The sequence below is a fragment of the Lissotriton vulgaris genome, chromosome 4_1, assembly GCF_964263255.1.
Source record: "Lissotriton vulgaris chromosome 4_1, aLisVul1.2, whole genome shotgun sequence".
NCBI classification, from domain to species: Eukaryota; Metazoa; Chordata; class Amphibia; order Caudata; family Salamandridae; genus Lissotriton; species Lissotriton vulgaris.
This window is the reverse complement of record NC_141691.1, coordinates 1,603,362,079-1,603,388,430: the sequence shown is the minus strand read 5'-3', so window position 1 is coordinate 1,603,388,430 and position 26,352 is coordinate 1,603,362,079.

Sequence of the window (26,352 nt, the reverse complement as noted above, 5' to 3'; positions counted from 1 at the left end):
TTTTCTTTAGTACATGTAGTTAATTGTAGTCTTTTTTTTTGCTTCACTTAGCAGCAGGGAGAGGATGGAGGTTGTATTGTGGCTCTTCGGGTTACATAAGGTTCACATAAAGTTATATTTTATTAGTTTGTTTAGGTCTTGAGGGGGAAGGTTTATGGTATTTGAGGTCTGGCAATGGTTTTATGTTTAGCTGTAGATTTCTCAGGTTTAGGTAGATATTTGTGTTTGACTACTTGTGATAGTATTAGTAGTCTTATAGGTATTGTGTGTATTAGAATGTTTATTCAGATAAGGTTGATAATATGTTTTATTTAGTGTTTGTTTAAGTGAAAGTGTGGTTTTTGCATGGGGTGAGAATCGATTTGTTGATTTTTTTTGCAACATGAAAGATGAAGATTTCAATCAAGGTTTTTGTTACACTACCTAGTATATCTATCTTTTTAGGCCTCTTGTATCGGAACCCTCTTATCTACCGCAAAGGGCGTCTTGTCCAAGGTATACAGTTGCAAATCTCTCCCTGGTAGAGTCTTCTCCAGATTAGAATAGCATCCAGCCCGAACCATCAATTGAACGGGGGGATCCTAAATTGGCCGGCCCAAGTGTGAAGATTCTTAGTTGGAATATAGCTGGTATCCCAAAGAAACTATCTCTGCCAGATTGGAATAGTTTTATCGAAGGCTACACAATTTGCATCTTCCAAGAAACATGGAGTGTGGTGCCCCATCATAAAGTGGGCTTTGTGTCCTACTGTGTTCCAGCAGTGCCTTTGCTAACAGGGAAGGGGCGCCCCTCGGGTGGCCTTCTAATATGGATTAGTATTTCCCTAAACTGTACAATGAAACAGATCCAGTGCACTTCCCCTGACATCCTAAGGCTAACCATCAGGGAAAACCAAAGAAGCAGAACCTTGGAAATTTTTAACAAATATGTCCGAGGAACAAAAGGAGGAGCACAATCTCCGATAGTTACATCTTAGGATTCAGAACTTTCTAAATGTCCCCACGATTCGCACATCCTGGTTGCGGGAGACGTCAACTGTACTTTTGAACCTCTCGCAGCCGAGGATGTGCTTCACACCGATGAAGACGATGCAAACAGGGGTATTGCCCTGCTAACCATCCCCCCTATAGAAAGGTGGACCCAACTGGCCGTTCAGCTGAACTCTTTAGCAGCTGAATACGGCCTGATGGCAACAAATGGAAGGACATTGTCTGATCCCAACGGGGCCCATACCTATAATAGGGTAGACCACTCCTCGAGGATTGACTATATCCTACAAAAACTATGATCTTTGGCGACATTTGATGGATATGGTGATAACACCGACCGTCGATAGCGATCACAACCTACTCTGTTTAACTTTAAAATCTCAGTGGGCGCCCAATCCTGTGCCCACAGACTCAGCAAATGTAATGTCAACATTGAAAGTGGTTCCTTCTAACTGTGATAGGCGCCTGAAATGGCATAAAGTCGCCATCGATGAAAAGAAAGTGCACAGTATTAGCGAGGCCTTGACAGAGGCCCTAAGTGAAATGGGTAAGGGCCCTATAGATCAAGATGCTCCTGATAGGGTGCCCAAAATTTATGAAAAAACTATTAGCACCCTGGGCAAGTTTTTCTGTATAAACACCGAAGCAGGGCAGGGGGCAGCACGCAAGAAGCTCAATGGTAATGATAGGTGGTACACGAAAACTTGTAGAAGGAAAAAAAACGCACCGGTAGAGGCTGTTAAAAGCAAAGCCCTTCCAAGGATACAGTTAGCAAGAAAGAACTACAAGGCGGCCGTGTCCTATTCCAAGAAAGAGTGGGAGGAGCAGCACTGGCAGGCTCTAAAGGCGGCCAGCGCCGAGAAGGATGCGGGTCGCTTCTGGAACTTGATCAGAACTAAGACCAGACCTGATTGTGAGTTAATTACCAGCAATATTACAAGCCAAACCTGGTGCGATCATTTTCTCAAGCTTTATTTTACCCCACTGGAAGCACAGAGTGAAGTTTCAGTTACTGACTTCAGAGCCAATTCGGGGGAACTCATTAGATACCCCTTATCTGAACTGGAAGTGGAAACTGCCATTAGGCGTGTAGTGCCAGCAAAGGCAGCTGGCCCGGACGGCATCCCCGGGGACCTACTTCAGACCGATCCCGTCAAATGGGCAAAGTTCATTACCGTCTTAATTAATGCCATTGACAAGGGCTCTCCGATTCCAGATTCCTGGAAAGGAGCCGAGGTCGAACCCATCTACAAAAAGGGGCCCAGGGACGACCCTGCTAACTAACGTCCCATGAGCTTGATTGATTCAGTCCAAAAGGTTGTTGTGAGGGTAGTGCTGGAAAGGATACTAGAATGGGCTGATGAAAACAAGATCCTGTCTGATTATCAAGCGGGCTTCAGGGCGGGCACTGGGACTATAGAGCAGGTCTTTAGACAACTCCTTCTTTACTGGAAGGTGGTCGGCATAGGCAAGGGCAGTCTTTACCTCGCGTTCATCGACCTAAAGACTACCTTTGACCTGGTCCCTCGGGAGTGCCTATGGCAGGTATTAGCTGAGCAGGGGGTCCCAATGAACATCTTAGATATACTGGTGCGACTTCATGAAGGTAACTTTGCCCAAGTGAGATGGGGTTCTCAAGGACAGAAAACTGCCAGGATTCCAGTGAATAGGGGAGTCCGCCAAGGCTGTGTTCTAGCCCCCACCCTATTCTCGTTGTACGTGAATGGGGTGGTCGAGCATTTACAGCATGTACCATCTGACGCTACAGCCTTGGTGGGTGAAAAAATTCCAACCCTCCTATTCGCTGATGATACCTTCCTCATCTCTAAGACCTCAAGGGGCTTGCAGAGCCTTCTGGACAGTTTTCAGTCGTTTTGCACCACGAGAGGGCTTGTTATCAACTCAGCGAAAACAAAGTATTTTGTGCTGAATCCGCCTAAAAAGCTTGGGTCCCCTCCTGTCCTGAACTGTGTTCCCCTGGAAACACTGTGTTCCTCTGTGTTTGACTACCTAGGGATTCGCATCTCCGACTCTATGCTCTGGAATTCCCACATGTAAAAAATGCTCCTGAATCATAAAAGGGTAGTGGGGGCGATACTAAAGGAGCATCGCTCCTCAAAAAGCAGACCTATTGCCCCCGCTATCAACATCTACAAGGCCAAAGGAGTAAGTTCGGCCCTTTATGGTGCCGAACTTTGGGGTTCCACTAACCCGGACCAAATAACCAGGCCAGAAAATAAATTCTTAAAATACCTCATGATGCTTCCCCAGAGGACCCCCAATTTGCCCCTTTTGCAGGATCTAGGATGCCACTCATTTAAAGACCTAACAAGATTTCGTCCCCTCCTGTTGTGGGCCCGCTTGTGGCGGACACCAGAGCTAACAAAATATGCAGAGGGTTTATCAGAGGTTATGTCCATGGATGGGTGGCAAAAAATTAAATGGCTAAAGGACTTAAAATCGCTAATGTACGACCTTGATCTTAAAGATGCTTGGATAAACAGAACCGCACCACCCGAGGCAGAGCTCAAGAAGGCATACTGGGCTTGGGTCAGTAGGGAGGGTTTTCTGGATCCCAAATTAGGCAGGATGACTGAGGAGCTCTTGCAACATAAGCACCTCACACGATATGAACCATACCTTGATATCATACAGAAACCCTTTGATAGGGCCCTGTTTTTTGAGTTCAGGGTAGGATCACGGCCTATTCGCGAATTGACTGCACATTGGAAGCCTCCGTACCAAACTTCACCTTTATGCCCGAATTGTGAGGCCAAACCTGAGTCAATTGCACATGTCTTTTTTGCTTGCCCAGCTTACAAACTGCCAAGGGAATGTTGGCTTAAACCACTTAGCAGAGATCTGGGTACCCGCAGCCATTCTGCGGCGTTGCACATTTTTAGGTCTGATGCGCGAGCACTTTACACATGTGGTCTGGCCAAATTCCTGAGATGGGCATTGAACATCAGATTGAGAGCTTTGAGTGCAATTTCCTCAAGCGTCCCTTCCTCCTCCTCTCTCTTTGTGGCCGCGTCTCCCTTTTAATCCCCAAAATGCCCCCCCCCCTTATTGATTAACTAGTCCCCATTAGCAATGAAGAATTATAGGGTGTGTGGGGTACAATTAATATTTGTTAAAATGCTCTTTGTTTTTAACAATCAAGAATTGTTACAATGTATCTTGTTTTAAACTGTATAGCTTTTTATTACATTTTTAATCGTGTTCAACTGCTTTCAAGAAATGTTTTTATCGAAATAAAGCTATTTACTACTACTATCTTTTTAAAGTAATTCCTTTTATTTTCCTGTTTGCAGTATATAGTCAATTAAAAAATATATATATTTTCAGAGTTTTTTGATTACTGGATGGATTTTTTTTCATGGATGGCTTGTTTCTTTTTTGAGTCATTGGATCCCTCATAATGATTTTTATTGTCATAGACAAACACGGATCATGCATGTGCACCATGACATAGACCTGTCTTATGGATTGCAGTCTTCTCGGACTGGGAGAGGTGCCCAAAGTGGTACCTTATACTGGTGAAAGGCTGCTTCCTTTAACAGGAATTGAAAATTACTAACGCAGTGGTAGCAGCATACCGTGTACTGATAGGTAAGAGTGAACTGGTACTTTTTAACCTGTGTCACTAGAATGAGGCCTACAGGCTCACTCATTTAAAGTTGTCCTGCTGTGTGCTTAACTCACCCTTTGCCTACATTGGTTTGGTGGGAAGTGCTGCGCAGCACACGAGTAGTGTACCGGTGCATGGGTGTATGTGTGCTGGAGAAGAGAACAATACAGGGAAAATGCAGTACTGCACAGTGAGTAAACATTAAATGCATGTGCTGGGTGTATGAGTGCCTGTGAGTGGTACAATACATAATGCATATAGTGCTGTGCATAACATTAAATGCATGAGCTGGGTGTATGTGCTTGTGAGTGTCACAATACATAAAGGACGTTGTGCTGTGCAGTGCGTGCATGTTTAATGTATGTGATGGGTATAGATGTGCCTGTGAGTGGTACAGTACATGAAGGATATAGTGCTGTGTAGTGCATGCATGTTAAATGAATGTGCTGTGTGTGTGTGTGTGTGTGTGTGTGTGTGCCTGTGATTGGTTGTGGCTCTCATGGCCTGTGTTGTGGGGTTATCAGATTTGCAGTTGCTACTGGTGTGACAGGCTGCTTTTAAGAGGAGTGAGTACTTCAAAAGGAAGCAGACCGCTAACATAAACTTCAAAGACTGAGACTCTAAGTCATATTTGATGTTTGAAATGAGCTATCAGAAGAGGAGCTTGAGACCCCCAAAAATTGTCAACGATCAAGTAGCCAGTTGGGCTGTGCGAGTAAGAGAAACTCCGCAAGACGTTTATCTGTGACCAGGACTGGGGGCCAAGGCCTGCCAGTCTCCCAGCTGTGTAATGTGAAATCCTGCTTAGAATCCAAGACCTCCTGCCCTGGTGCCTGGAGCACCAGCGCCTTCCTGCTTGCCAAGATCAGTGTGCTCTGTAAAGAAGAGGAGAGCATTGGCGAGAGTGAGGTCCAGTTGGGAATCCTGTTGAGTGGGATCCCTCTGGAGGTGTGAGGAGACAGCTGCTGCACTGTACTCAGGCTGATCCCCTACTACTCTATACACTTTGTCACACTTTTACTTGCGTTTGCTTCAGACCGACCGGGTCAGAATTATCACCGGCAGAGCGACTACACAGATCTTACACATCTTCCATTACAGCCCTGAAGAAGTCACAGGACAGGTCCCCCTTGTGACAAAACATGTGTTGGCTGGTTGTGTGTTTTTTTCAATTAAGGAAAAAAGAAACCTAGGAAATATACCCGTCTACCTCACAGATTATTCTCTCAGATTGCGAGACTTTACAAACCAAGTATATTACCCCATGAACGTGTGCCCAGGACTTTGCTTCTAATCTTGAAATTTAGTCAAATTAGTTTAGTTTGGGTGAACCAGGGCGACACTCAAAATCCTTTGGCCTGGTAAATGAAAGTTAACCACTTGAAAATGGTGCCATTGTGACATGGAATCTTCTGGTGACCTTAAAGCTGGAACATCTAGTATTGCTTGTGACATAAACAAGGGGGGAGTATTACAGTTGTCATTTGAAATGTCACCCAATATTTCTATTTTACATTTTTGGTATTTTCCTCTGTTGGAGACATTCCAAAAGATCTGTGTGTTATGTGTCGATTGATGGATCTTGATATTCTTGCTAGCCCATGGTATCCAGCTAAATGTAAAGGTTAAAAATGACGTGGTACAACTTTGGAGTGTGCTGCAAGTCACAAGAGTACTCTCTGACATGAGCTGCCAATTTGGATGAGCTGGTATAGATTGGGGTGGTGAATCACTGCAAAATGTTGCCATTAAATTGTTTATAAGATGAGGGTATTTGGCAATTGGTGGTTGCTATGTCTCTCAATCAATCAATCAGTAGATTTGAAGAGCACGTTCGGAACTCTGGAGGAGATGGAGAGGCCCATAGATAAAAGGGTAGCTTGTTCTATGTCTTAACTGCTAGATATGAGAAGAGGGACCTCCTCATCTGCTACATTGGATGCGGGGGATGAGGGTTAAAGGAAGGGATGCATAGAGATGATGTCTGGTGGGCTGATGGAAGTTCAGGCAGTGGGTCAAGTAGACAGGTCTGCAGTTACGTAAGGCCTTCTATGCATGGGTCAGGAGCTTCAACTGGCATCTTTTCTTTACACGGAGCCAGTGGGTAAAGGGCAATTCGGTTCATCTAGGGAGATCCAGGACGAGTCTGGCTGAAGTGTTCTGTATAGTCTATAGTCATCCTTGGAGGTGAGAGAGTAGTCCAGTGTGCTAGTGATTAGGGCCTGGGTGATGGTGGGTCTTGATCTTTGGGGTAGCCATTTGAATATCTTACAAAGCATGCAGAGGATGAAGAAGCAGAAGAGGGAGATGGATTTGGCCCAAGTCATCATGATTAGCTTGTTGTCCATAATGATGCCTAGTTTCCTAGTGAGGTCAGTGGGGGCCAGAGTAAGTTCAAGTTCTGAGTAGGCCTGGGTGCAAAATCCTGCTCCGCTTGACGAATTTAGGAACTCTGCTTTCTGCAGGGAACATGGAGTTTCTTATAAACTCTGAACTGCGCCTCATGCTGGAATTTGTTTTCGGTTGTCGCGCTCGAGTGTTTTTGCGTGCACTGGTGAGAGTGATGATTCTTGCTGATTGTTTGTGTGTGCCAGCGAGATTTGTCAGCCACCTGTGAGAGCCAGTGAGACTTGCAGACAGACTGCCTGTGAGCATTCGAAAGACTTGCCGGCTGCTATCACAGCTTTAGGCCCTGCCGGTGACATTTGGTGCCTTTTTGTTTTATGACAAGAAGCACAAGAGAGCGCCAACGACTGTGGCTGCATCCTTGAGCATATTTTCACCACAAGAAGCCACTAAATTTACTCGAAAATATATTTTTTATTGAATGTTCATCCCTAACGTACCAGTCAATTTGTTTGTTAGTGTAGGGAGCCTTTATTTTATTTGACTTATTTTTGAACAAGAAGTGCCCCAGAAACTCCAATTTCCTGTTCCTAACCAGTAGGCCCACCCAGTGCTTTGTCCATATCCTGGTCACTTTTCCTTTGGATTTGGAGCGCAAAGGATCCCTCTCTGTGTCTGCTGAATATATACCATTGGATTTAAGCAATTTCTATTTGAGATTTCACAAGAAAGTTAAACAACTGGTGTATAAGGGTGTTGCTTGTTTTTGGGTGTTGCTTGTTTTACTAAGTTGCAAAGAACACAGTTGATGGAAAGAATGCAGAACAATGTCTTACATTCACCCCAGTACAAAGATCTGGGCCTAAATCCATTGTTTTTTTGCACTCCACACCACCCTAGGTCAGACACTGGCTATATGCAAATCAGCCTTGACCCTGTGCCTCATGGGAACAGTCCAGCCCAAACTACCAAGCCATGTCTTTCCTACACCGGAATCAAGCATCCAAGGACCGGTTTCTGGCTATCAGCCTTCTTCAGCCTGGATAGCTTGACTCCAGTGATGTGGAGAGCCTGGGACTCACGTCTGAGCATACCCAGCCCACTCGGAGTGAAAATTGCAAAAAACACAGTTGATGGACAGAATGCAGAACAATGTCTTACATTCACCCCAGTACAAAGATCTGGGCCTAAATCCATTGTTTTTTTGCTCTCCACACCACCCTAGGTCAGACACTGGCTATATGCAAATCAGCCTTGACCCTGTGCCTCATGGGAACAGTCCAGCCCAAACTACCAAGCCATGTCTTTCCTAGACCGGAATCAAGCATCCAAGGACCGGTTTCTGGCTATCAGCCTTCTTCAGCCTGGATAGCTTGACTCCAGTGATGTGAAGAGCCTGGGACTCACGTCTGAGCATACCCAGCCCACTCGGGGTAAAAATTGCAAAAAACACAGTTGATGGACAGAATGCAGAACAATGTCTTACATTCACCCCAGTACAAAGATCTGGGCCTAAATCCATCGTTTATTTGCACTCCACACCACCCTAGGTCAGACACTGGCTATATGCAAATCAGCCTTGACCCTGTGCCTCATGGGAACAGTCCAGCCCAAACTACCAAGCCATGTCTTTCCTAGACCGGAATCAAGCATCCAAGGACCGGTTTCTGGCTATCAGCCTTCTTCAGCCTGGATAGCTTGACTCCAGTGATGTGGAGAGCTTGGGACTCACGTCTGAGCATACCCAGCCCACTCGGGGTGAAAATTGCTAAAAACACAGTTGATGGACAGAATGCAGAACAATGTCTTACATTCACCCCAGTACAAAGATCTGGGCCTAAATCCATCGTTTTTTTGCACTCCACACCACCCTAGGTCAGACACTGGCTATATGCAAATCAGCCTTGACCCTGTGCCTCATGGGAACAGTCCAGCCCAAACTACCAAGCCATGTCTTTCCTAGACCGGAATCAAGCATCCAAGGACCGGTTTCTGGCTATCAGCCTTCTTCAGCCTGGATAGCTTGACTCCAGTGATGTGGAGAGCCTGGGACTCACGTCTGAGCATACCCAGCCCACTCGGGGTGAAAATTGCAAAAAACACAGTTGATGGACAGAATGCAGAACAATGTCTTACATTCACCCCAGTACAAAGATCTGGGCCTAAATCCATCGGTTTTTTGCACTCCACAACTGTCCATCAACTGTGTTTTTTGCAATGTGCTTGTTTTACTAAGGGCATACCCCTGGATTTATTTCTACTTTTTTTTTGATTTTTAAATTAACTGCATTCAATATTTCTTCTTTTATAAAGGGAAAATGTTGTACAGTTTCTCCATGTTTTTAATATATTTACAATATTCATATATTTTGTACTATGTGGCGTAGTCTGCCAATGGGCCACCCAGCCAATAGGCCCGGAACTAGTCATGGGTGCATTAAACAACAGTTTCTGTGGTGTCTGTTGCATTGAAACATCATTTAGGCCAAGGATGGCATTGGATTAAATTACAATTTGTGTTTTTTTGGGGTATTTCACTTTTTTCCCCTGCAAAACGATAATATATATTTGAGGCCTTTGGAGTATTTGTGTTGTTGTAAACTTTTACAGTTTATTTAATTTTTGTGTTTGGCATTGCTAAATGCTGTTTTCTTCTGTGTTACCATGCTTCCTTTGTCTTGCCAGTGTGTGTGTGTGTTTGCCATAGGCCACAATTTCGCTTTGTTCCCCATACCATGTGGCTAGGGGCCATTTTGTACAGTTAGTGTTCATAGACCTCCATGTGTGCTTTGTTTTCCTCCTTGCTTGTTGTTTGACCATGTGGCTAGTGGCCATTTTGTGTAGAGTGCCAGTGTGCCTTTGCCATAGACTTGCATGTGTTCTTTGCTGTGACCATGCCTCTTTGCTGGTTGGTATTGTTTGACAATGTTGTTGGTGGCCATTTTGTGTAGTCAGCAAGTGCGTTTTGCCATAGACCTCCATGTGTTCTTTGTTGTGGCCACGCCTCCTGGCTGGTTGTTGTTGTTAGACCATGTGGTTGTGACCATTTTGTGCAGCCAGCCCTTTTTTCCAGTTTTCAAGGAGAGATTGATAGAAGAGGGCTATGCCTTTTTGAATTTGATATTTTGTGTACATTTCCCTGATATAAGTTTAATATTTTGCTTGAGGATCATCGTGTAATATCATATATTTGTATAATTATTAACAGTTTTATTATACATGCTTTTTGTACTTTTCACCTGCACTCCCTTCCCTCCAAATGGAGTTCTCATGGTCCCCTAGAACACCAGAAATTATTTATTGTTACTTGTTTATTTTATTTTATTTTTATTTTATTTAAACATTTTTTTAAATTTCCTTTTTATTTATTTTTTATTTACATTTATTAATTAAAAACATGTTTTTTCACCATCCCTCCACCACCTACCTACCATAGGCACTCATCCACACACCAGCATTGATTTTTTAAGGTTTATTCAATTTTCCCCTGGGCACCCTGCCTGCCATAGGTGCACAACACACACCAGTCTTCATGTTTAAAGGACCATTCCATTTTCCCCTGGACAAATTCCTGCCATAGGTGCACAACACTCACCAGCATTAATTTCTTAAGGATTATTACATTTTTCCCTGGACACCCTGCCAGTCATAGGTGCACAACACAACCAGCATTCATGTTTTAAGGATTATTTAATTTCCCCTGGACAAACTGCCTGCCGTAGGTGCACAACACACACCAGCATTGATTTTTTAAAGGATTATTTTACTCTGCAAACAGTTACATTGTTATCCTTATTGGAAATTAAATATGATGTTCTGGTGGTGGGGTTTGACTTTGAAATGCAAATACAAATACAAACTATTGTACTTGAGGCCAAGTGAGCCATTTGAAAAAGCATCGCACATTCTGTTGGGAGGTGTACCTTAATAAACTTTCTGCACATGGTGATGGTTAAGGTTATGTGGGAGGAGTATTGGCTCTGCAGTCTCCCATCAGAGTGGGAGTTGTAGGTGGTGATAAGGAAGAACAGTGTGACATAATTCAAAGCAATCCTGTCCCCAGCAGTGCACCAGTATCACCGCCTCATTTTCAGCAGCCTCACAATGGCACAAGAGTCAGATAGAGACAACAAAGCATACAGTAGTGACTGCCCCAAGATGCACATTGAGTCTGCCACGCCCTGGTCCTCTCCAGAGGTTGCCAGCATCAGTGGCACCACCAACAAAAAAAAATCAGGTTAATAATATGAGGATGTTTAGGGAGGAGGGGCCTTACGACCGCAACCACCCAACGACACATTTGTACAATGGCAAGCTGGATAAAATGTTAGCATTGGACCTCCCATCTTTCTCTTTTTTGAAAGAGTGGGGTTTTTAAAATTTGTGGCAGCCATCTGTCTGAAATGGAAGTTTCCCAGCAGGACCTACTTTGCCAAAGTGACTGTTCCAGCGTATCCATTATGATGTGCTGGTTTTGTATGGAAAATCTTTGCAGCAGAGTGCTGTTCAGACTATCCACCTGTAGAAAGACATGTGGGCCAATTTTCAAGCCAATGGTTACATGTGTATCACTGCACACTGGATCTCTTTTGTGGGGGTTAGGCAACAGCTATTGACAGGTCTCAGCACTGAAGAAACTTTTAAAGGGACTCAGCAGTATGCATCAGTCACCATGTTCACCATGGAGAAATTCAATACAGCTGCAAACATCTTGGAAGACTTTAACAACAAGGTTTTTGAATGGCGGTGACCTAGAGGTCTCAGAATTGGATTTTTTGCCAAGGTTAATGGCGGTATTATAATTAAGCCATGGCAGATAATGTCTCTTTCCGGGTCCTGTGTCTGGCGCATTACATCAAAATCATTATGCAAGACGTTTTCAAAAAAGAAGACCTAGCAAACTGACCATCTGTTGAAGAATCAGCTCCCATTTCAGCCATTCTTTTAAAGCCTGAAAGCAGTTGAGGATCATTTAGCGTGCTAATAGATTACCAGTTAAAGCTCTCGTACAGGAGGTATCAACAGAATGGCGTTTTGAAATGGGATTTTTGGCCGGCTAGGGCATGTGCCAAAGCCAGGCAGAAACAACCACTCTAGTCAGGATAAGGGAGTTACACTCATACAATAACCCCTGCTCAGCTCCTTGGTAGCTTGGCACTAGCAGTCAGGCTTAACTTAGAGGCAGTGTGTAAAGCATTTGCACATAACCAACAGTAATACAGTGTAAGCACTACAAAAGGACACCACAACAGTTTAGAAAAATATCCAATATTTTTATATACTTTTTTTTAAATTTCTTTATTGCGTTTACGTTGAGAACATCAATATAAAACAACAGTCCCGCTCAGAAACCCCCCTCCCCCCATCTGACATTGCTGACTTCCTCTGCGTGCACGGTATGATTGCATCCTTCTAATAAGTATATACACAGCCATTTAGCCAACAACCCATAGCAGGGCAGGCGGCGCTTCACCATATTTGCAAATTATATTTCTGTTAAGGGACATTCTGCACAGTTCGCAACAGCAATACAAAGGCAACACTCTGAGTCCCAGCCCAGTCACATCCGTCTTTATAGCACACAGTGCACTATCACTCTGCGGCCCCGTCGGTTCCCTCTCTGTTCGCCAAGTAAGTTTGGTACAGGCCCCAGAAGTTCTTAGGGCTGCTAGTGGGGAGCTGTAGCTCACTATAATTTTCAGATTGACTGCAGCAATAGAGCATGTCGTGCGCCCAGCGCTTAGGAGTGGGCAATGGGCCTCTCATCCAGCAACAAGCCAGCACCCGGTGGGCAACAAGCAGGCCCATGTCTACCAGACGTCTGATCGCCCTCAGCAGCTTCTTGGTGTATCCTAATAGGGACACCAGGGGGTCAGGTGTGATGACAACCTCCGTCAGCTCACTAATATCAGCAAAAAGAAATTCCCAAAAGTCCCAGACGCCAGGGCACTGCCAAGCGAGGTGTAGGAAGTCTGCATCTGGGGCGCTGCACCTCTCGCAACGAGCAGAATCCCTCAAGCCATATCTGCAAAGTCTAGCTGGAGTGTAGTACACCCGATTTAGGAATTTGAAGTGAACCAGTCTATGTCGGCCATTGAGTGATACTTTCTTAGTGTTAGTACAGCAGTACCACGTGTCATCGTCCAAAACAGTGTCTAAATCAGTCTGCCATGCTAATCGTGCCTTAGTGTATGTGTGTTGTGTGCTCGCTTGTGTTAGTTTGTATAGATTGGACAACAGTTTCCGGGGAGAAGCAGTTTAAAGGACATATGTGAGCTCAGGAACCTCAGGGGGCTCTGCCATGTCCCCGCCCAGCAGGTCACTGAGAGCGCGGCGCACCCTGTGGAACTGGAATCATTTCAGGAGTGGGGGCGTGTCACAGGTTCCCAGGGCTTGTTCCCATGTTTTTGCAACCCCATCAATGAATAGGTCACCCGCCGTTTTTATGTTCAGTTTCTGTAAGGCAGTTACTACTCCCTTCTCCTTAAGCGGAGGCAACCATCTGGCCCAGTCTACTGGCATCTCTGGCGAATATAGCAGCACGCCGTTTTGCATCTGTAAGAGGCTATGCCATGCATGATTCGTATTTACAACAAGGGGTGGTGAGGGACAGAGTCTCTGAATTAAACAGAATACTCTCACCCAGTCAAGAGATCAGGGCTAGATCCAACACCGTTTTTTAGCTCACTGCACCATCCCAGTTTCAGAACCTGGCTGTATGCAAATTAGTCTGTTCCTGTCCCAGTGCATGATGGGAACAGGGCAAACCAAACTACAAAAGCCAATTCTTTCACTGGGAAGGAAACAAGCTACCGGGGACCGGTTTCTGGCATTTCAGCCTCTTCGGCCCGGCTTGCTTGAATCCTGATGGTGCAATGAGCAAGGGACTCACATCTGAGTATACCCTTCCACGCTTAGGGTGGACAAAAATATTTACAACAAGGGGTGGTGAGGGACAGAGTCTCTGAATTAAACAGAATACTCTCACCCAGTCAAGAGATCAGGGCTAGATCCAACACCGTTTTTTAGCTCACTGCACCATCCCAGTTTCAGAACCTGGCTGTATGCAAATTAGTCTGTTCCTGTCCCAGTGCATGATGGGAACAGGGCAAACCAAACTACAAAAGCCAATTCTTTCACTGGGAAGGAAACAAGCTACCGGGGACCGGTTTCTGGCATTTCAGCCTCTTCGGCCCGGCTTGCTTGAATCCTGATGGTGCAATGAGCAAGGGACTCACATCTGAGTATACCCTTCCACGCTTAGGGTGGACAAAAATATTTACAACAAGGGGTGGTGAGGGACAGAGTCTCTGAATTAAACAGAATACTCTCACCCAGTCAAGAGATCAGGGCTAGATCCAACACCGTTTTTTTAGCTCACTGCACCATCCCAGTTTCAGAACCTGGCTGTATGCAAATTAGTCTGTTCCTGTCCCAGTGCATGATGGGAACAGGGCAAACCAAACTACAAAAGCCAATTCTTTCACTGGGAAGGAAACAAGCTACCGGGGACCGGTTTCTGGCATTTCAGCCTCTTCGGCCCGGCTTGCTTGAATCCTGATGGTGCAATGAGCAAGGGACTCACATCTGAGTATACCCTTCCACGCTTAGGGTGGACAAAAATATTTACAACAAGGGGTGGTGAGGGACAGAGTCTCTGAATTAAACAGAATACTCTCACCCAGTCAAGAGATCAGGGCTAGATCCAACACCGTTTTTTAGCTCACTGCACCATCCCAGTTTCAGAACCTGGCTGTATGCAAATTAGTCTGTTCCTGTCCCAGTGCATGATGGGAACAGGGCAAACCAAACTACAAAAGCCAATTCTTTCACTGGGAAGGAAACAAGCTACCGGGGACCGGTTTCTGGCATTTCAGCCTCTTCGGCCCGGCTTGCTTGAATCCTGATGGTGCAATGAGCAAGGGACTCACATCTGAGTATACCCTTCCACGCTTAGGGTGGACAAAAATATTTACAACAAGGGGTGGTGAGGGACAGAGTCTCTGAATTAAACTCGTGGCTGTTACAGAGTCCAATAGGCCCGTTCTGCGATCAAGCGATTGGAAGATCGTATGTGGGAGTGAGTTAGGTCTTGCAAAGAGAGACTCCATGCGGACATGCAGTATGTTCCGGTCCACATGTAGCCAAGTGTGTATATGTGACGCCTGAGCTACACTGTAGTATGCCTCCAGATCCGGGGCTCCAAGCCCCCCCTTTGAATATGGCATAGTGAGTATCGTCCACCGGACACGCGGTGGCACGTACACCCAGGCCAGTTTGGTCATCTGCTGCTGCAGCCGTGCAAAAAACGATTTGGGGAGAACCATTGGGATGGTCATGAACAGAAACAAAAATCTGGGGAGCACTACCATTTTCATTATTGATATGCGTCCCATTAAGGACAAAGGAAGCTTACTCCAGTTAATTACGTCATTTTCTAGCTTACTAACAGCAGTGCCATAGTTAGCTCTAAAGAGGATTTCCGCATCCGTGTGTAACTGAATCCCCAGATAACGGACCGAATCTGTGGTCCACTGGAGCGGGTATTCCATTGGTGTTGGCTGAGTGATCGGTGTCAGTGGAAAAGCCAGCGATTTGGTCCAATTGACCTTCAAGCCAGAGAGTGCCCCAAAACAAACCACCTCCCTGAGCACCGATGATAGGTTATTATCAGGGTCGCGTACATACAGCAGGGTGTCGTCTGCGTACATCGACACTATGATCTTATAGCCCGGGAATCCTATGCCCTCATTTCCGTGGTATTCTCGCAGAGCGCACGCCAGTGGTTCAGCCACCAGAGCATATAAGAGGGGCGAGAGAGGGCACCCTTGCCTAGTACCTCTACTGATTGGAAAAGAGTCCGAGACCCGGTCTCCCATGCAGAGCCGGGCCCACGGATCGTGATATAGTGCCCCCATCATCTGTAGGAACGACTGCCCTAGACCCATGCTCTGCAGTACCATACGCATGAAAGGCCACTCCACTGAGTCAAAGGCCTTTTCCATATCTAGAAATACAGCCAGTGCTTTCCTATCTTGTCTCACATGCTGAATTGTGCACAGGACCGTACGTATATTGTATACTAGGATCCTACCAGGGATAAATCCAGCCTGCTCCGGGGCTACCAGACGATCAGCAAGGAGCGCTAGACGGGTGGCCAAGACCTTGGCAAACAGTTTGGTATCGACATTCAGCATGCACAGAGGTCTATATGAGCTGCACTCATTGTGAGGCTTTCCCGGTTTCAGTATGGTAACAAGGAGAGCCTCCCTCATAGAGTGTGGCATGCTGCCCTCCACACATATGTCATCGAAGAGAGTCGACAGGTGCGGGAGTAGTTGATTCTTAAAAGCTTTGTAAAAGCCCGCCGTAAGTCCGTCCGCTACCGGAGCACTGCCCGACCTCATGCTGGCCAGCGCTTCAAGGATTTCATCCTTTTCAATAGGATGCATGAAGAATTCCCTGTCTGAGTTGGTCAATGTGGGGATGTCAATGAGGCCTAGATAGTCTTTAATTTCATCTTCCAGATCACCGCACTTTGAGGAGTACAGATCTGAGTAGTATCCTTTGAAGACATCAGCTATGTCCCTCTCATCTGTAAGCGGTTCTCCAGCGGCAGAATTCACCACTGTGATGTGCTGTCGCCGTCTTGAACCCTTCATGAGATTGGCCAGAACCGCACCTGGCCGCTCCCCTTCGCCGTACACTCTGGCAGTGGCATATTTGCCCATGTGTCTAACCTCCCTATCTGCTTCTTCATGATATTCTGCAAGCAAGGTCTTAATCTCTTCTCCCACTGTGTTGTCTACCAAGTTGCACTGTCTGCGCTCCAGCTTGCCTAGTTGTTGCGCAAGGTCCGCCAGTCTCCGCCGAATGGTCTTAAGTATGCCCGAGTGTTTCAACATCGCAACCCCTCGGATATAGACCTTGAAAGCCTCCCAGACCACCTGGAAGCTATCCACCGAGCCAATGTTAGTTTCGAAGAATACATCTATGGCCTCAGCCAGCTCTCCCCTAAACACTGGGTCCAAGAGAGAATTAAGCGGAAATCTCCATGGAATGCGTAGTTCCAGCAGCACTGGCGAGTGATCGGACAGTGTTCTGGGCAACACTTTGCAGTCTCTAATTCGGTCAAAGTGGGAAGAGGGAGCGAGCCAGTAATCTATCCTGGTATGGACATTGTGATATGCTGAGTAGTGCGTGTACCCACCTTGCTAAGGATTGCGAGAACGCCATACGTTCCCCAAGCCCAGGCAAATCATTGCACTTTGCAGCTCCAGAGCAGCAGCTGTAGGTCTGCGAGCAGGTCTGGACGATCTATCAAGAGTCGGGTTCATGTTGAGGTTGAAGTATCCCCCCACAGCAGCATGTTTCTCTGGTCAAAATGTTTGGCCTTGGCAGCAAGAGTCTTATAGAATTCCGGTGAATCAAAGTTGGGGCCATAGGTGTTGACTACAGTGAAGTCTATGGCAGGGCCGTGGCATCTAGATATAACAAATCTGCCTTCAGCATCCGTCTCCAGGGTTTGTATCTGCAATTTGGACTTAGGGTTTACCCATGTCAAAACCCCTCTGCAGTTGGAGGTGAACCCAGATACGGAGATATTACCCTCAAGCCCCCTACATCTAAGCATGTGACTGTGTGTAGGGAGATGCGTCTCCTGGAGGAGGGCAATTCCTATATGTTGGCGCTGTAGATAACTGAGGACTTTCCTGACTTTGCGGTGGTCATTTAGGCCACAAACATTGCAAGTAAGTGCCTTTAGTCTAGGTGTGTGTGATGTCCCTCTATCTGAGGTCGAGTCAGCCATAGCACAATACCGTTGGGCATAAATGGAGCAAGCTTATGTCAATGCCTATCACATTCACAGAGTGTAAAGTCAGATAGATCAGATCCCCAAAAATAACGTAACAATCCCCTCTCAAACAAGTCCAACCCCCCCCACACCAGACCAACCCCAATTTAGCCTTGCATGATTAGACCCTCAGGTCCCCCCACCCTACCCCGTTATACAACAAGTGAAGCCCCACTGTGGGGTAGGTAATGCATACAGTGCAGGGGCCGAGATCGCCAGGCATCCAGTAACCAAGTGGTTTCAAAACGAGTCTGAGAGCCGCCTCGCGCAACGCCGCCATAAGGATCTAGAAAGTTCAAAAAGTGTCTTTACAGCACTGAATAGTCACCCCGGGCTGGAGTACGGGTGGGCACAGCCGCCCCCAACCGCAGCACCCGCACACTCCTCGGCGGGTATCAAAGTTTAGCCACCAGCCCCCAAGACCCGGCACATGGAGATATGTGTATCAGAACAGTCTCACCGTATGTCTGTTGTGGAGGCGCCACGTCTCCTAGATCACTTCAGATAACTGGACGCCTGAGCCGATGCGCAGGTATGTCCAGCCCGATTGTCAAGCTCAAGTACCTTCATTAAGTGGAGGGGGGGCCAAGACGACCCGCTCAGTACGCTGGTATCCTGCCTCACTCCTGTTCGTCGAGTTGACTCCCGCCGACCTCTGCCTCCGGGCGTTTACCATTGTCGCTTCGATGGTCCTTGGCCCACCCTTTCAGGGCCTGCTGTAATGCTTTTGGGTCCGTGAAAAAATGGGAGTGACCCTGCCAGTTTATCCTTAGCTTTGCAGGGTATAGCATGGCATAATCCAGTCCAAGTTCCCGGAGCTGCTTTTTAAATGGTGCAAAAAGTCTGCGCTCTTCCTGCACCCTAGCAGTGAAGTCCGGATACAGGGATATGGCGGACCCCTCATATTGCAGGCTTTGCTTTATCGCTGGCAAGTCTTAGGGCAGTTTCTCTGTCCCTATAGTTCAAGAGCTTGGCTATTATGGGCCGCGGCAGGGCCCCCGGGCGAGGGCGTGGACCCAGCGAGTGGTAGGCTCTCTCAACGATGAACACCGGTGAAAAAACGTCGTCTCCCAGCAGAGTGACCAAGAGTTTCTCCACGAATGTTTTCATATTCCCTGTCTGCGTCGTTTCCGGCAGGCCCGTGATTCGTACGTTGGATCGGCGAGAGCGGGCCTCCAAGTCCTCGGTCTTATCTTGGATGACTTTTAGTAATCAGTTCACGGACTGCCAGTCTTTGTCCAGCTCTGTTTGGTCCTCCTCCACCTCCGTGATTCGACGCTCAGACATGTCTAGGCGCTCCGCATGCTTGTCCACGCGCTCCGCCATGCGGTCCATGCTGTATGTGAGGGCGTCTATTTTAGTGCCGATAGCTGTTATACTGTCTTGTATGCCCTTCTCCATAGACCGCAGCATAGTTTTTATATCCGAGTAGTCTGTACCTTCGGCGCCATTCGTGGGGGAGATCTGGGCTCCCTCCTGCGGGTCGCTCGTCTTTGTGCGGCGGGTCCCGAACTGGAGTTTGCTTTGGGTCTTGTCACCTTTCCCCATGGCGGCAATGCTGCTGGAGCAATACTGCACCTCAAGGCTTCCAGGCCGCGTAGGTTCCAAAATGGCGGGTGATGTGCCAGGAGCCCGATGTAGGGGGTTGATTGTTACTCCCTTTCGGTTGTTGACCTCCAGGTCCGCCCCGGGTGTCGAGGGCCTCGTGATTGCTTATATCGCCACAGTCTTTCGGTCAGGAGTCCCGCTTCCGTAGCTTGTCGGACCTGGGCGGTCGCTTCAGGCCGCACGTCGAAGCACGCCGTGCGGCGCTTGATTCACTCAAGTCCGCTGTCTGGGGCCTGGTTGACAGCCCGGATCCTCTAGGGCGATAGCGGAATGGAGCAGCGCCCAGGAGCACAGCTCAGCCCCCAACGCCTCCCGGGGGACGGTCAGCACCAGCGGTATCAATAATGTTGCCGAAGACTCGGCAAAAATCAGGATAAATTATGGATTTTGCTGGCGGCGGCGCAGAGTTTGGGATTTACGCGTCTCCCATCGTTACCGGCAAGCTCCGCCCCTCCAATATTTTTATATACTTAAGACAAGACCAAAAACAATAAAAATCCACAATTATCAAAATATGCTTTAAAAACAGTTCCTTGATGTCGATAGCTCCATCCGGGGCTATCATGGCGTTGTGAGCAAACAAATCCAAACAGTTCTGGCTGACCGCGGATTTGCGGGCCAGCTACGGTGTCGGGAATACCCGCAAACAGTACCTTTTAGAAATGAAGGGCGTCAGCGACCTCTAGTTGAGCTTCCGAAAACACGGCGAATGCAGGCGGCGATTCAGGAGGTCGGTGCAGGAGTCATCAGGCCCTCAAAGTCACACGCGTTGCAGGTCAACCTCCTCTCTGTTGGGTCAGGAGTGTTGGCAGGCGTCGGCAGACGCCAAGTGCAGCGGTGCGGCATGCAGTGCCCTCAGGTCGTGGTGCGAGCAGCGGCTCGGTGGCGCGTCAGATGGTGTCATCAGTGAGACCAGGGTTGCGGTGCGAGATGAAGGCAGTGCTTGTCATGGTGCTGGCAGGTCACGGTGCAAGCAGCAGAGTCATCATTGCTGAAGCGCTGTCGTCGACTGACGAACTGGAGTCGATGGCGCTGGCGTCGGTAGGCCAAGGCTGCGGTGCGGTATGAAGGCGGTGCATCGTGAAACTTTACAAGCGGTGCCCTCGAACCATGATGCAAGCAGCAGCATTGATTTTGGCATAGGGTGGTGGCGTTGGGGAGGCCAAGGTGTCATTGTGAAGTGAGGCGGTGCGGAGTGCGGTGCCCACAGGTCACGGTGCGAGCAACAGCTCGGTGGCGGCATCAGCAGGCGGCGTCGGTCAGACCAGGGTCGTGGTGGGGCATTGCGGTGTTGCGGTATTAGGGCGGTGCTCTCTGTGGTGCCCAGACTTTGGCGTGAAGCAAGGCGGTGCGGAGTGCGGTGCCCACAGGTCACGGTGCGAGCAGCAGCTTGGTGGTGGCATCAGCAGGCATCCTTGGTGAGACCAGGGTTACGGTGTGGCATTGCGGCGGTGCTCTCTGCATTGTCCAGGCTTCGGTGTGAAGCGAGGTGGTACGGAGTGTGGTTCCCACAGATCACGGTGTGAGCAGTGGCTCAGTGGCGGCACCAGCAGGTGTCGTCGGTGAGACCAGGGTCACGGTGCGGTGTTGCGGTGGTGCCCTCTGCGGTGCCTATAGGACACAGAGTCGGCAGCGGCGTCGTAGACATCGTCCAGTTGCTTTTTTTCTGTCGCAGCACAAAACACACAGTCCCCATTGCTGAGGACAGAGAGCTTGAAGTCTTTGCTGTTCCTGAGACTTCTTGAACAGGGGGCAAGCTCTACCTCTAGCCCATGGAGAAACTCACAAAAGTAGATTGCTGAAAGTTCAGTCCAGTCCTTTTACTGCCCAAGACAGAAGCAGCCACTGTAGGCCAACACAGCAAAGCACACGTCAAAGTGGTGGTCCCTCCTCGCAGCTTCTCCAGCTCTTCTTCTTGGCAGTCTATTTGATCCAAAAGAGTTCTAAAGTTCAGGGGTCAGGGCCCCAGTATTTGTATCCAAAAATCCTTTCATCCTCTAGGCAGAGGATGTCTGTGCCCAGCCAGAACCAGTTCTGCCTTCTCTGGTGTGATTTTCCGGCAGGGGATGGAGACGGCATTGTCCGAGGCAGACCAGACCCTTTGAGGTACAAGGAAATCTCTTCCCTCTTCCCTCATTGCAGCCCAGATCTATTCAGCCATTTCCTGACCTACCTAGACTATGGGGAGCCAACCTTGCTTTCTAGCCATCTGTCGTCCAAAACCCAGACAGGCAATCCACATTCAAGCAGAGGCACAAGGGATGACTGAGCAAGAAAATACCTACTTCCTAAAAGTGGTATTTTCAAACGCAGAATGTAAAAATCACCTTTACTAAAAGATACATTGTTAGATTCTTCATTCAGGCATACTAAATGTTATTTTCCCACATAGTTTCCAGGGCCAGTTATGTTTATAAGATATTATAAATAAACTTCCCATTCTTTCCTATGGGGAACAGGTAGCCTTGCAATAGTGAAAATCGAAATGGGCTGTAATTCACTATCAGGACATGCCACACACATGTCCTACCTTTCACATACACTGCAACCAGCCCACAGGGGTACTTTGGGCCTACCTTAGGGGTGCCTGACATGTAAGGAATGGGAAGGTTAGGGACTGGCCTATGTATGCACGGGAAAAGTCGACATGACAGTTACAAACTGCACACAAACTCTGCAATGGCAGGTCTGAGGTACCTTTTTAGGGCTACTCACTTGGGTGGCACAATCAGTTCTGCAGGCCCACTAGTAGCATTTGATGTACAGGACTTGGCACAATCACTGCACTTTACTAGGGACTAACAAGTAAATCAAACTTTCAATCATGGAAACACCAATCCATAACACAATTTACACAGAGAGCATATGCGTTTTAGCACTGACTAACAGTGGTAAAGTGCCCAGAGTCCTAGAACCAAAATAAACAAGTCAGGAAAAAAAGAGGAGGAAGAATCAAAAAGTTTGGGGCTCATCCTGCAAAAAGGGCCATTTCCAACAATGGGACTCAACCTATTACATGTTACAATGTCTGTTTGAGCAGTACAAACCAATCAATGAGTATGTCATGCAAAGAGGAGGACATGTAACTAAAAGCATGACCATTGAGATGCACAAATAGAACCTAGTTGAATGCCTGACAGAGATGCGTCTTCCTTTTGAAGTTTTCACACGGGAAGTCAGCAAGCAGGACAGTACGAAGGGCCAAGCTATCCCATTGTTGTATCTGTGAAAGGAGCAGTTAAAAAACATGTCTGACAGTTTCACAGCTGTGGGTGATGAATACAAAGATACTTATGCTTTGATTTAGATCGTAATCCTTCACTTGACTGAGAATATAAGGCTGCAAAGAGACATTATATCCTCCAAAGAGTATATCTGGGGCACAATACTGGATCCACGTTACAAAAAGATACTGGCCACTTTCATTCTTTTTTCAGAAGGTGATGTTTCAGAATACAAGGAGTGGATTGTTTAGGGAGCCAGAGTCCTGGAAGAAAAACAGCTTGGACACAGAGTCCCACTCACAGAAAGAAATTGTGGGGTGCTACCTTCAATTTCCAGACAGGGCAGGTCTTATTGTCTCACAGCAGCTAACACCAGCAAGAAGAACACTGGTGGCAACAAAACCAGTAGGAACAGAAGAATCATCTACAACTTCTGCAGTGACTTGGTTTCAAATGGCAGGACTTAATTCCAGTGCTGAGTTGAGGGTTAAACAGGTTGGGGAAGTGGCAGTACCAATGACCATTGAGAGGATTTTCAATGATTTTCTGGATGAACCAAGAGAGGTCAATGTGGATCAAAAATCATTGGTATATTGGTATGCAAAGATGAACCAATGGCCACAGCTCAGCAGGATAGCAATAAAGTATCTGGCATGACCAGTAGCCAGAGTGGCTGCTGAGTGTGTGTTCAGTGCAGCTGGTGCAGTTGTCACAGTGAGAAGGACCAGTTTTGTCTCGAAAACGTGGAGGGATACTCATGATTAAAATAAACCAACATTTTATACCACTGAATTACACCATTTCTGAAAAACCACAGGCGGAGAATGAGGGTGATTGGTCAGACTCAGATCAGAGTGTGTTTGCTGACCATCTTCTGCACGAACCACTTGAGTTTGAAGATGAACTCTATTTCCCTGACTGAGTATGCCACTATAGAACTTTTATAGTTCATGCTGAACAATTATCTGCTGGTTCATACAAAGCCCTTGATTATAAATCATATTCCATGTAGCTCTTTTAAGTTTCTCATCCCAGGTGTCATAAGCGCGGAGATACTCCTTCGGGGGTTTATTCATAGTGCTATATAAGCACGCAAATAATAATAATAAATAATTGCCTAATTGCTTTGCAAAAAAAGAAAAAGATAAATTGTTTGTGCGTGACTGACTTGTATAGCCCCACTGCTCTAGCACATGTATAGCTAGATTGGAGTTGAACCAGTGTGCAGTGGAGAAGCCTCCCCATTCCCTTGAAGAATATTAGAGAGGCAAAGCTTACCTTCACCATTTGCCTATGCTTTTTTCATCCCCTAGCAGGAGTGCCCAAGAATATTTGATTCACAAAGATGGCCCCAATGTATGTTGCATGCATCAAAGAGGATCAAGAATTGTATACCACAGTGCTTGGCTTAGCACAGGTAATTAATATATTGTACCAATGAGTGATTGTGAGTGATGAGTCATATGGTGGGAGATAGTGAGGGAGGGTGTGTTACTTTAATTTGTAAACTTGATTGTGATGATTTACAATGTTTGTGGCATGATGGGTGTATATTTTCCCGAAGTTGATAAGCCCTTCCCCTTTTACACTTAGAGAGATTTGCTTGCAGGGTCCACACTGTTTCTTTGTTGTTCTGATAACTGGTTCAAAAATTAACTTTCAAAGACCTTTCTAGACCGTTTAATACCAAACACAAATCTTCACAGAAAAATTACTCAATTTTTCTCTTCTTGTTCATCAACAGCATTGCACTACAGGTTGATCCTTCTTATTTGGGTCAGGAATCTGAACTGAATTGGACAGATTCGTTACTCGGACTCAGGAGGATAATGGAAGAACTCACCGCGGGATTACCTCAACAGTAGCCAGAAAAAGGAAGTTATCAATTTCAGGGAAACCAACATGACGATGAGGCCTACTCATCTCTGTGGAATGGTGAGAGATGTGTTGATTGGGAAATGCAGTGCTGCTGAGTCTGTGTGTGCTGGCTCAAACTTGGAACTCCTCTATTATGTGGTCAGGTGGGAGGCCTGTTGTAAGTAACTGGAGACAGATATGTGATGTCATCACATTATGCATGCACTCATCTAAATGTTATAATGGCAGTTGTGAGATTGATCAGCCCGGGACATGCAGCCACTTGTTTGTGATTTCCCCTCACTTCTCAAATATTAGATCGCACATGAGTCATAAATGATTGATTGCAGCAGGCTTTGCCCTTGCTCTGCTTCTCTGAGTCTTCTTGGGTCACTTACCTTCTGTTTTTTCCTTCTTGACTCTACAATATCATTTCTGTTTTACAATCCACAGGCCTTCTCTTCTCTTGCACAAAAGACAAAAACTCCATAACACTCCTGCTTACCTTACCGGACCGCTACAGCCAGGCACCCAAGGTTGACAGACAATCCGAGAAGAATGCAGATGCACCACCCAATTTGGCAATACAGTATTTTTTTTCTTTTAAGAATCATTTTTTAGAACTGTGTAGGTTCACCTCACTCTTTCATAATTTGTATACTATTTTTCAAACCTAGATAGCAGAACATTTCGATATATAAATAACTTGAGCCTCTGGGACTGAACAACTGCTTCTGTTTGCAATGCATTTCACTGAACTGTGTCATACTCATGCCTTCACTCCCCTCCACAGCAGATTGATGATGCGCTGCTCATCGCCCAATGAATATTGAGTCATTCTGTAGTGCTTGTCTTTGTTACACCTTTACCCAGATCCCCTTCTCCATCCATTCATTGCACCCTTAACCTTCTTCCGATGGGCTGTGTGATTTATTCAGATATGACTTAATTTGCACGATAAATAGATCACACAGGTGTTGGAGCAGATGTGGTATAAGTGACACCATCTCACTGCAGGATCTTCTATTACCTGGGCAATAGCCCACGCCGGCCCCATTTTATTTTACCCACCCACGTATAAAAGTGTTCCACACTTTAGATATGGAAGAACATAATTTGTCAACATCATCGTACAGGCCTTGTTTTGCATAAACACTTAACCTTGCTGATTCCTGACTCTGACTCAACTCCTCCAGACTCTTAAATGTTGTCAATTTACTACTTTAGCTTTAGACACTAGTTCCACATTGCTCAGAAGAAGTTACTATTGCTAGTTTTTGTTATATCATTACTTCTTTGTTATGTCATGTTGGTATTCTGGTCTCAGTCTTTCTAAAGTTATGATGATGATATAATAATATAAAAACCCACTAACTCTCTGTTTTATTTCAATCTAGTTGACAGTGCTGAATAATACTTTGATTAATCCTACAGTTGAAGTTCACCTAAGTGAAAGTGGGACCTCGCTTTTGGCTCCTTCCATGTTAACACGCTAACCTGCTACTATTACTACCCCCATAATCTTGCAACTTGGTGAACCCTGAATTGAGGACAATGAGAGAGGTAGCAGCCTTCACTTCATCTACTGAATAAGAGAACTATAGAAATTTGTTGTAATGTGCACAGTGGCAATGCCACCCTAGTAGTCAATATAGTTACAGAGGGTAGTAGGACTAGGACACTATATGATATTCACTTTTTTAAACAGGTTTAGAAAACAGGCTTCACTAAAAGACAGCAGTGCATAGCAAATACCCAAAAATAGATTTAAGGCATAACGTAAAATAAATATTAAATTCCCTTCTTTAACAATAAAAAACAACCCTTTCACCCACAACAGGC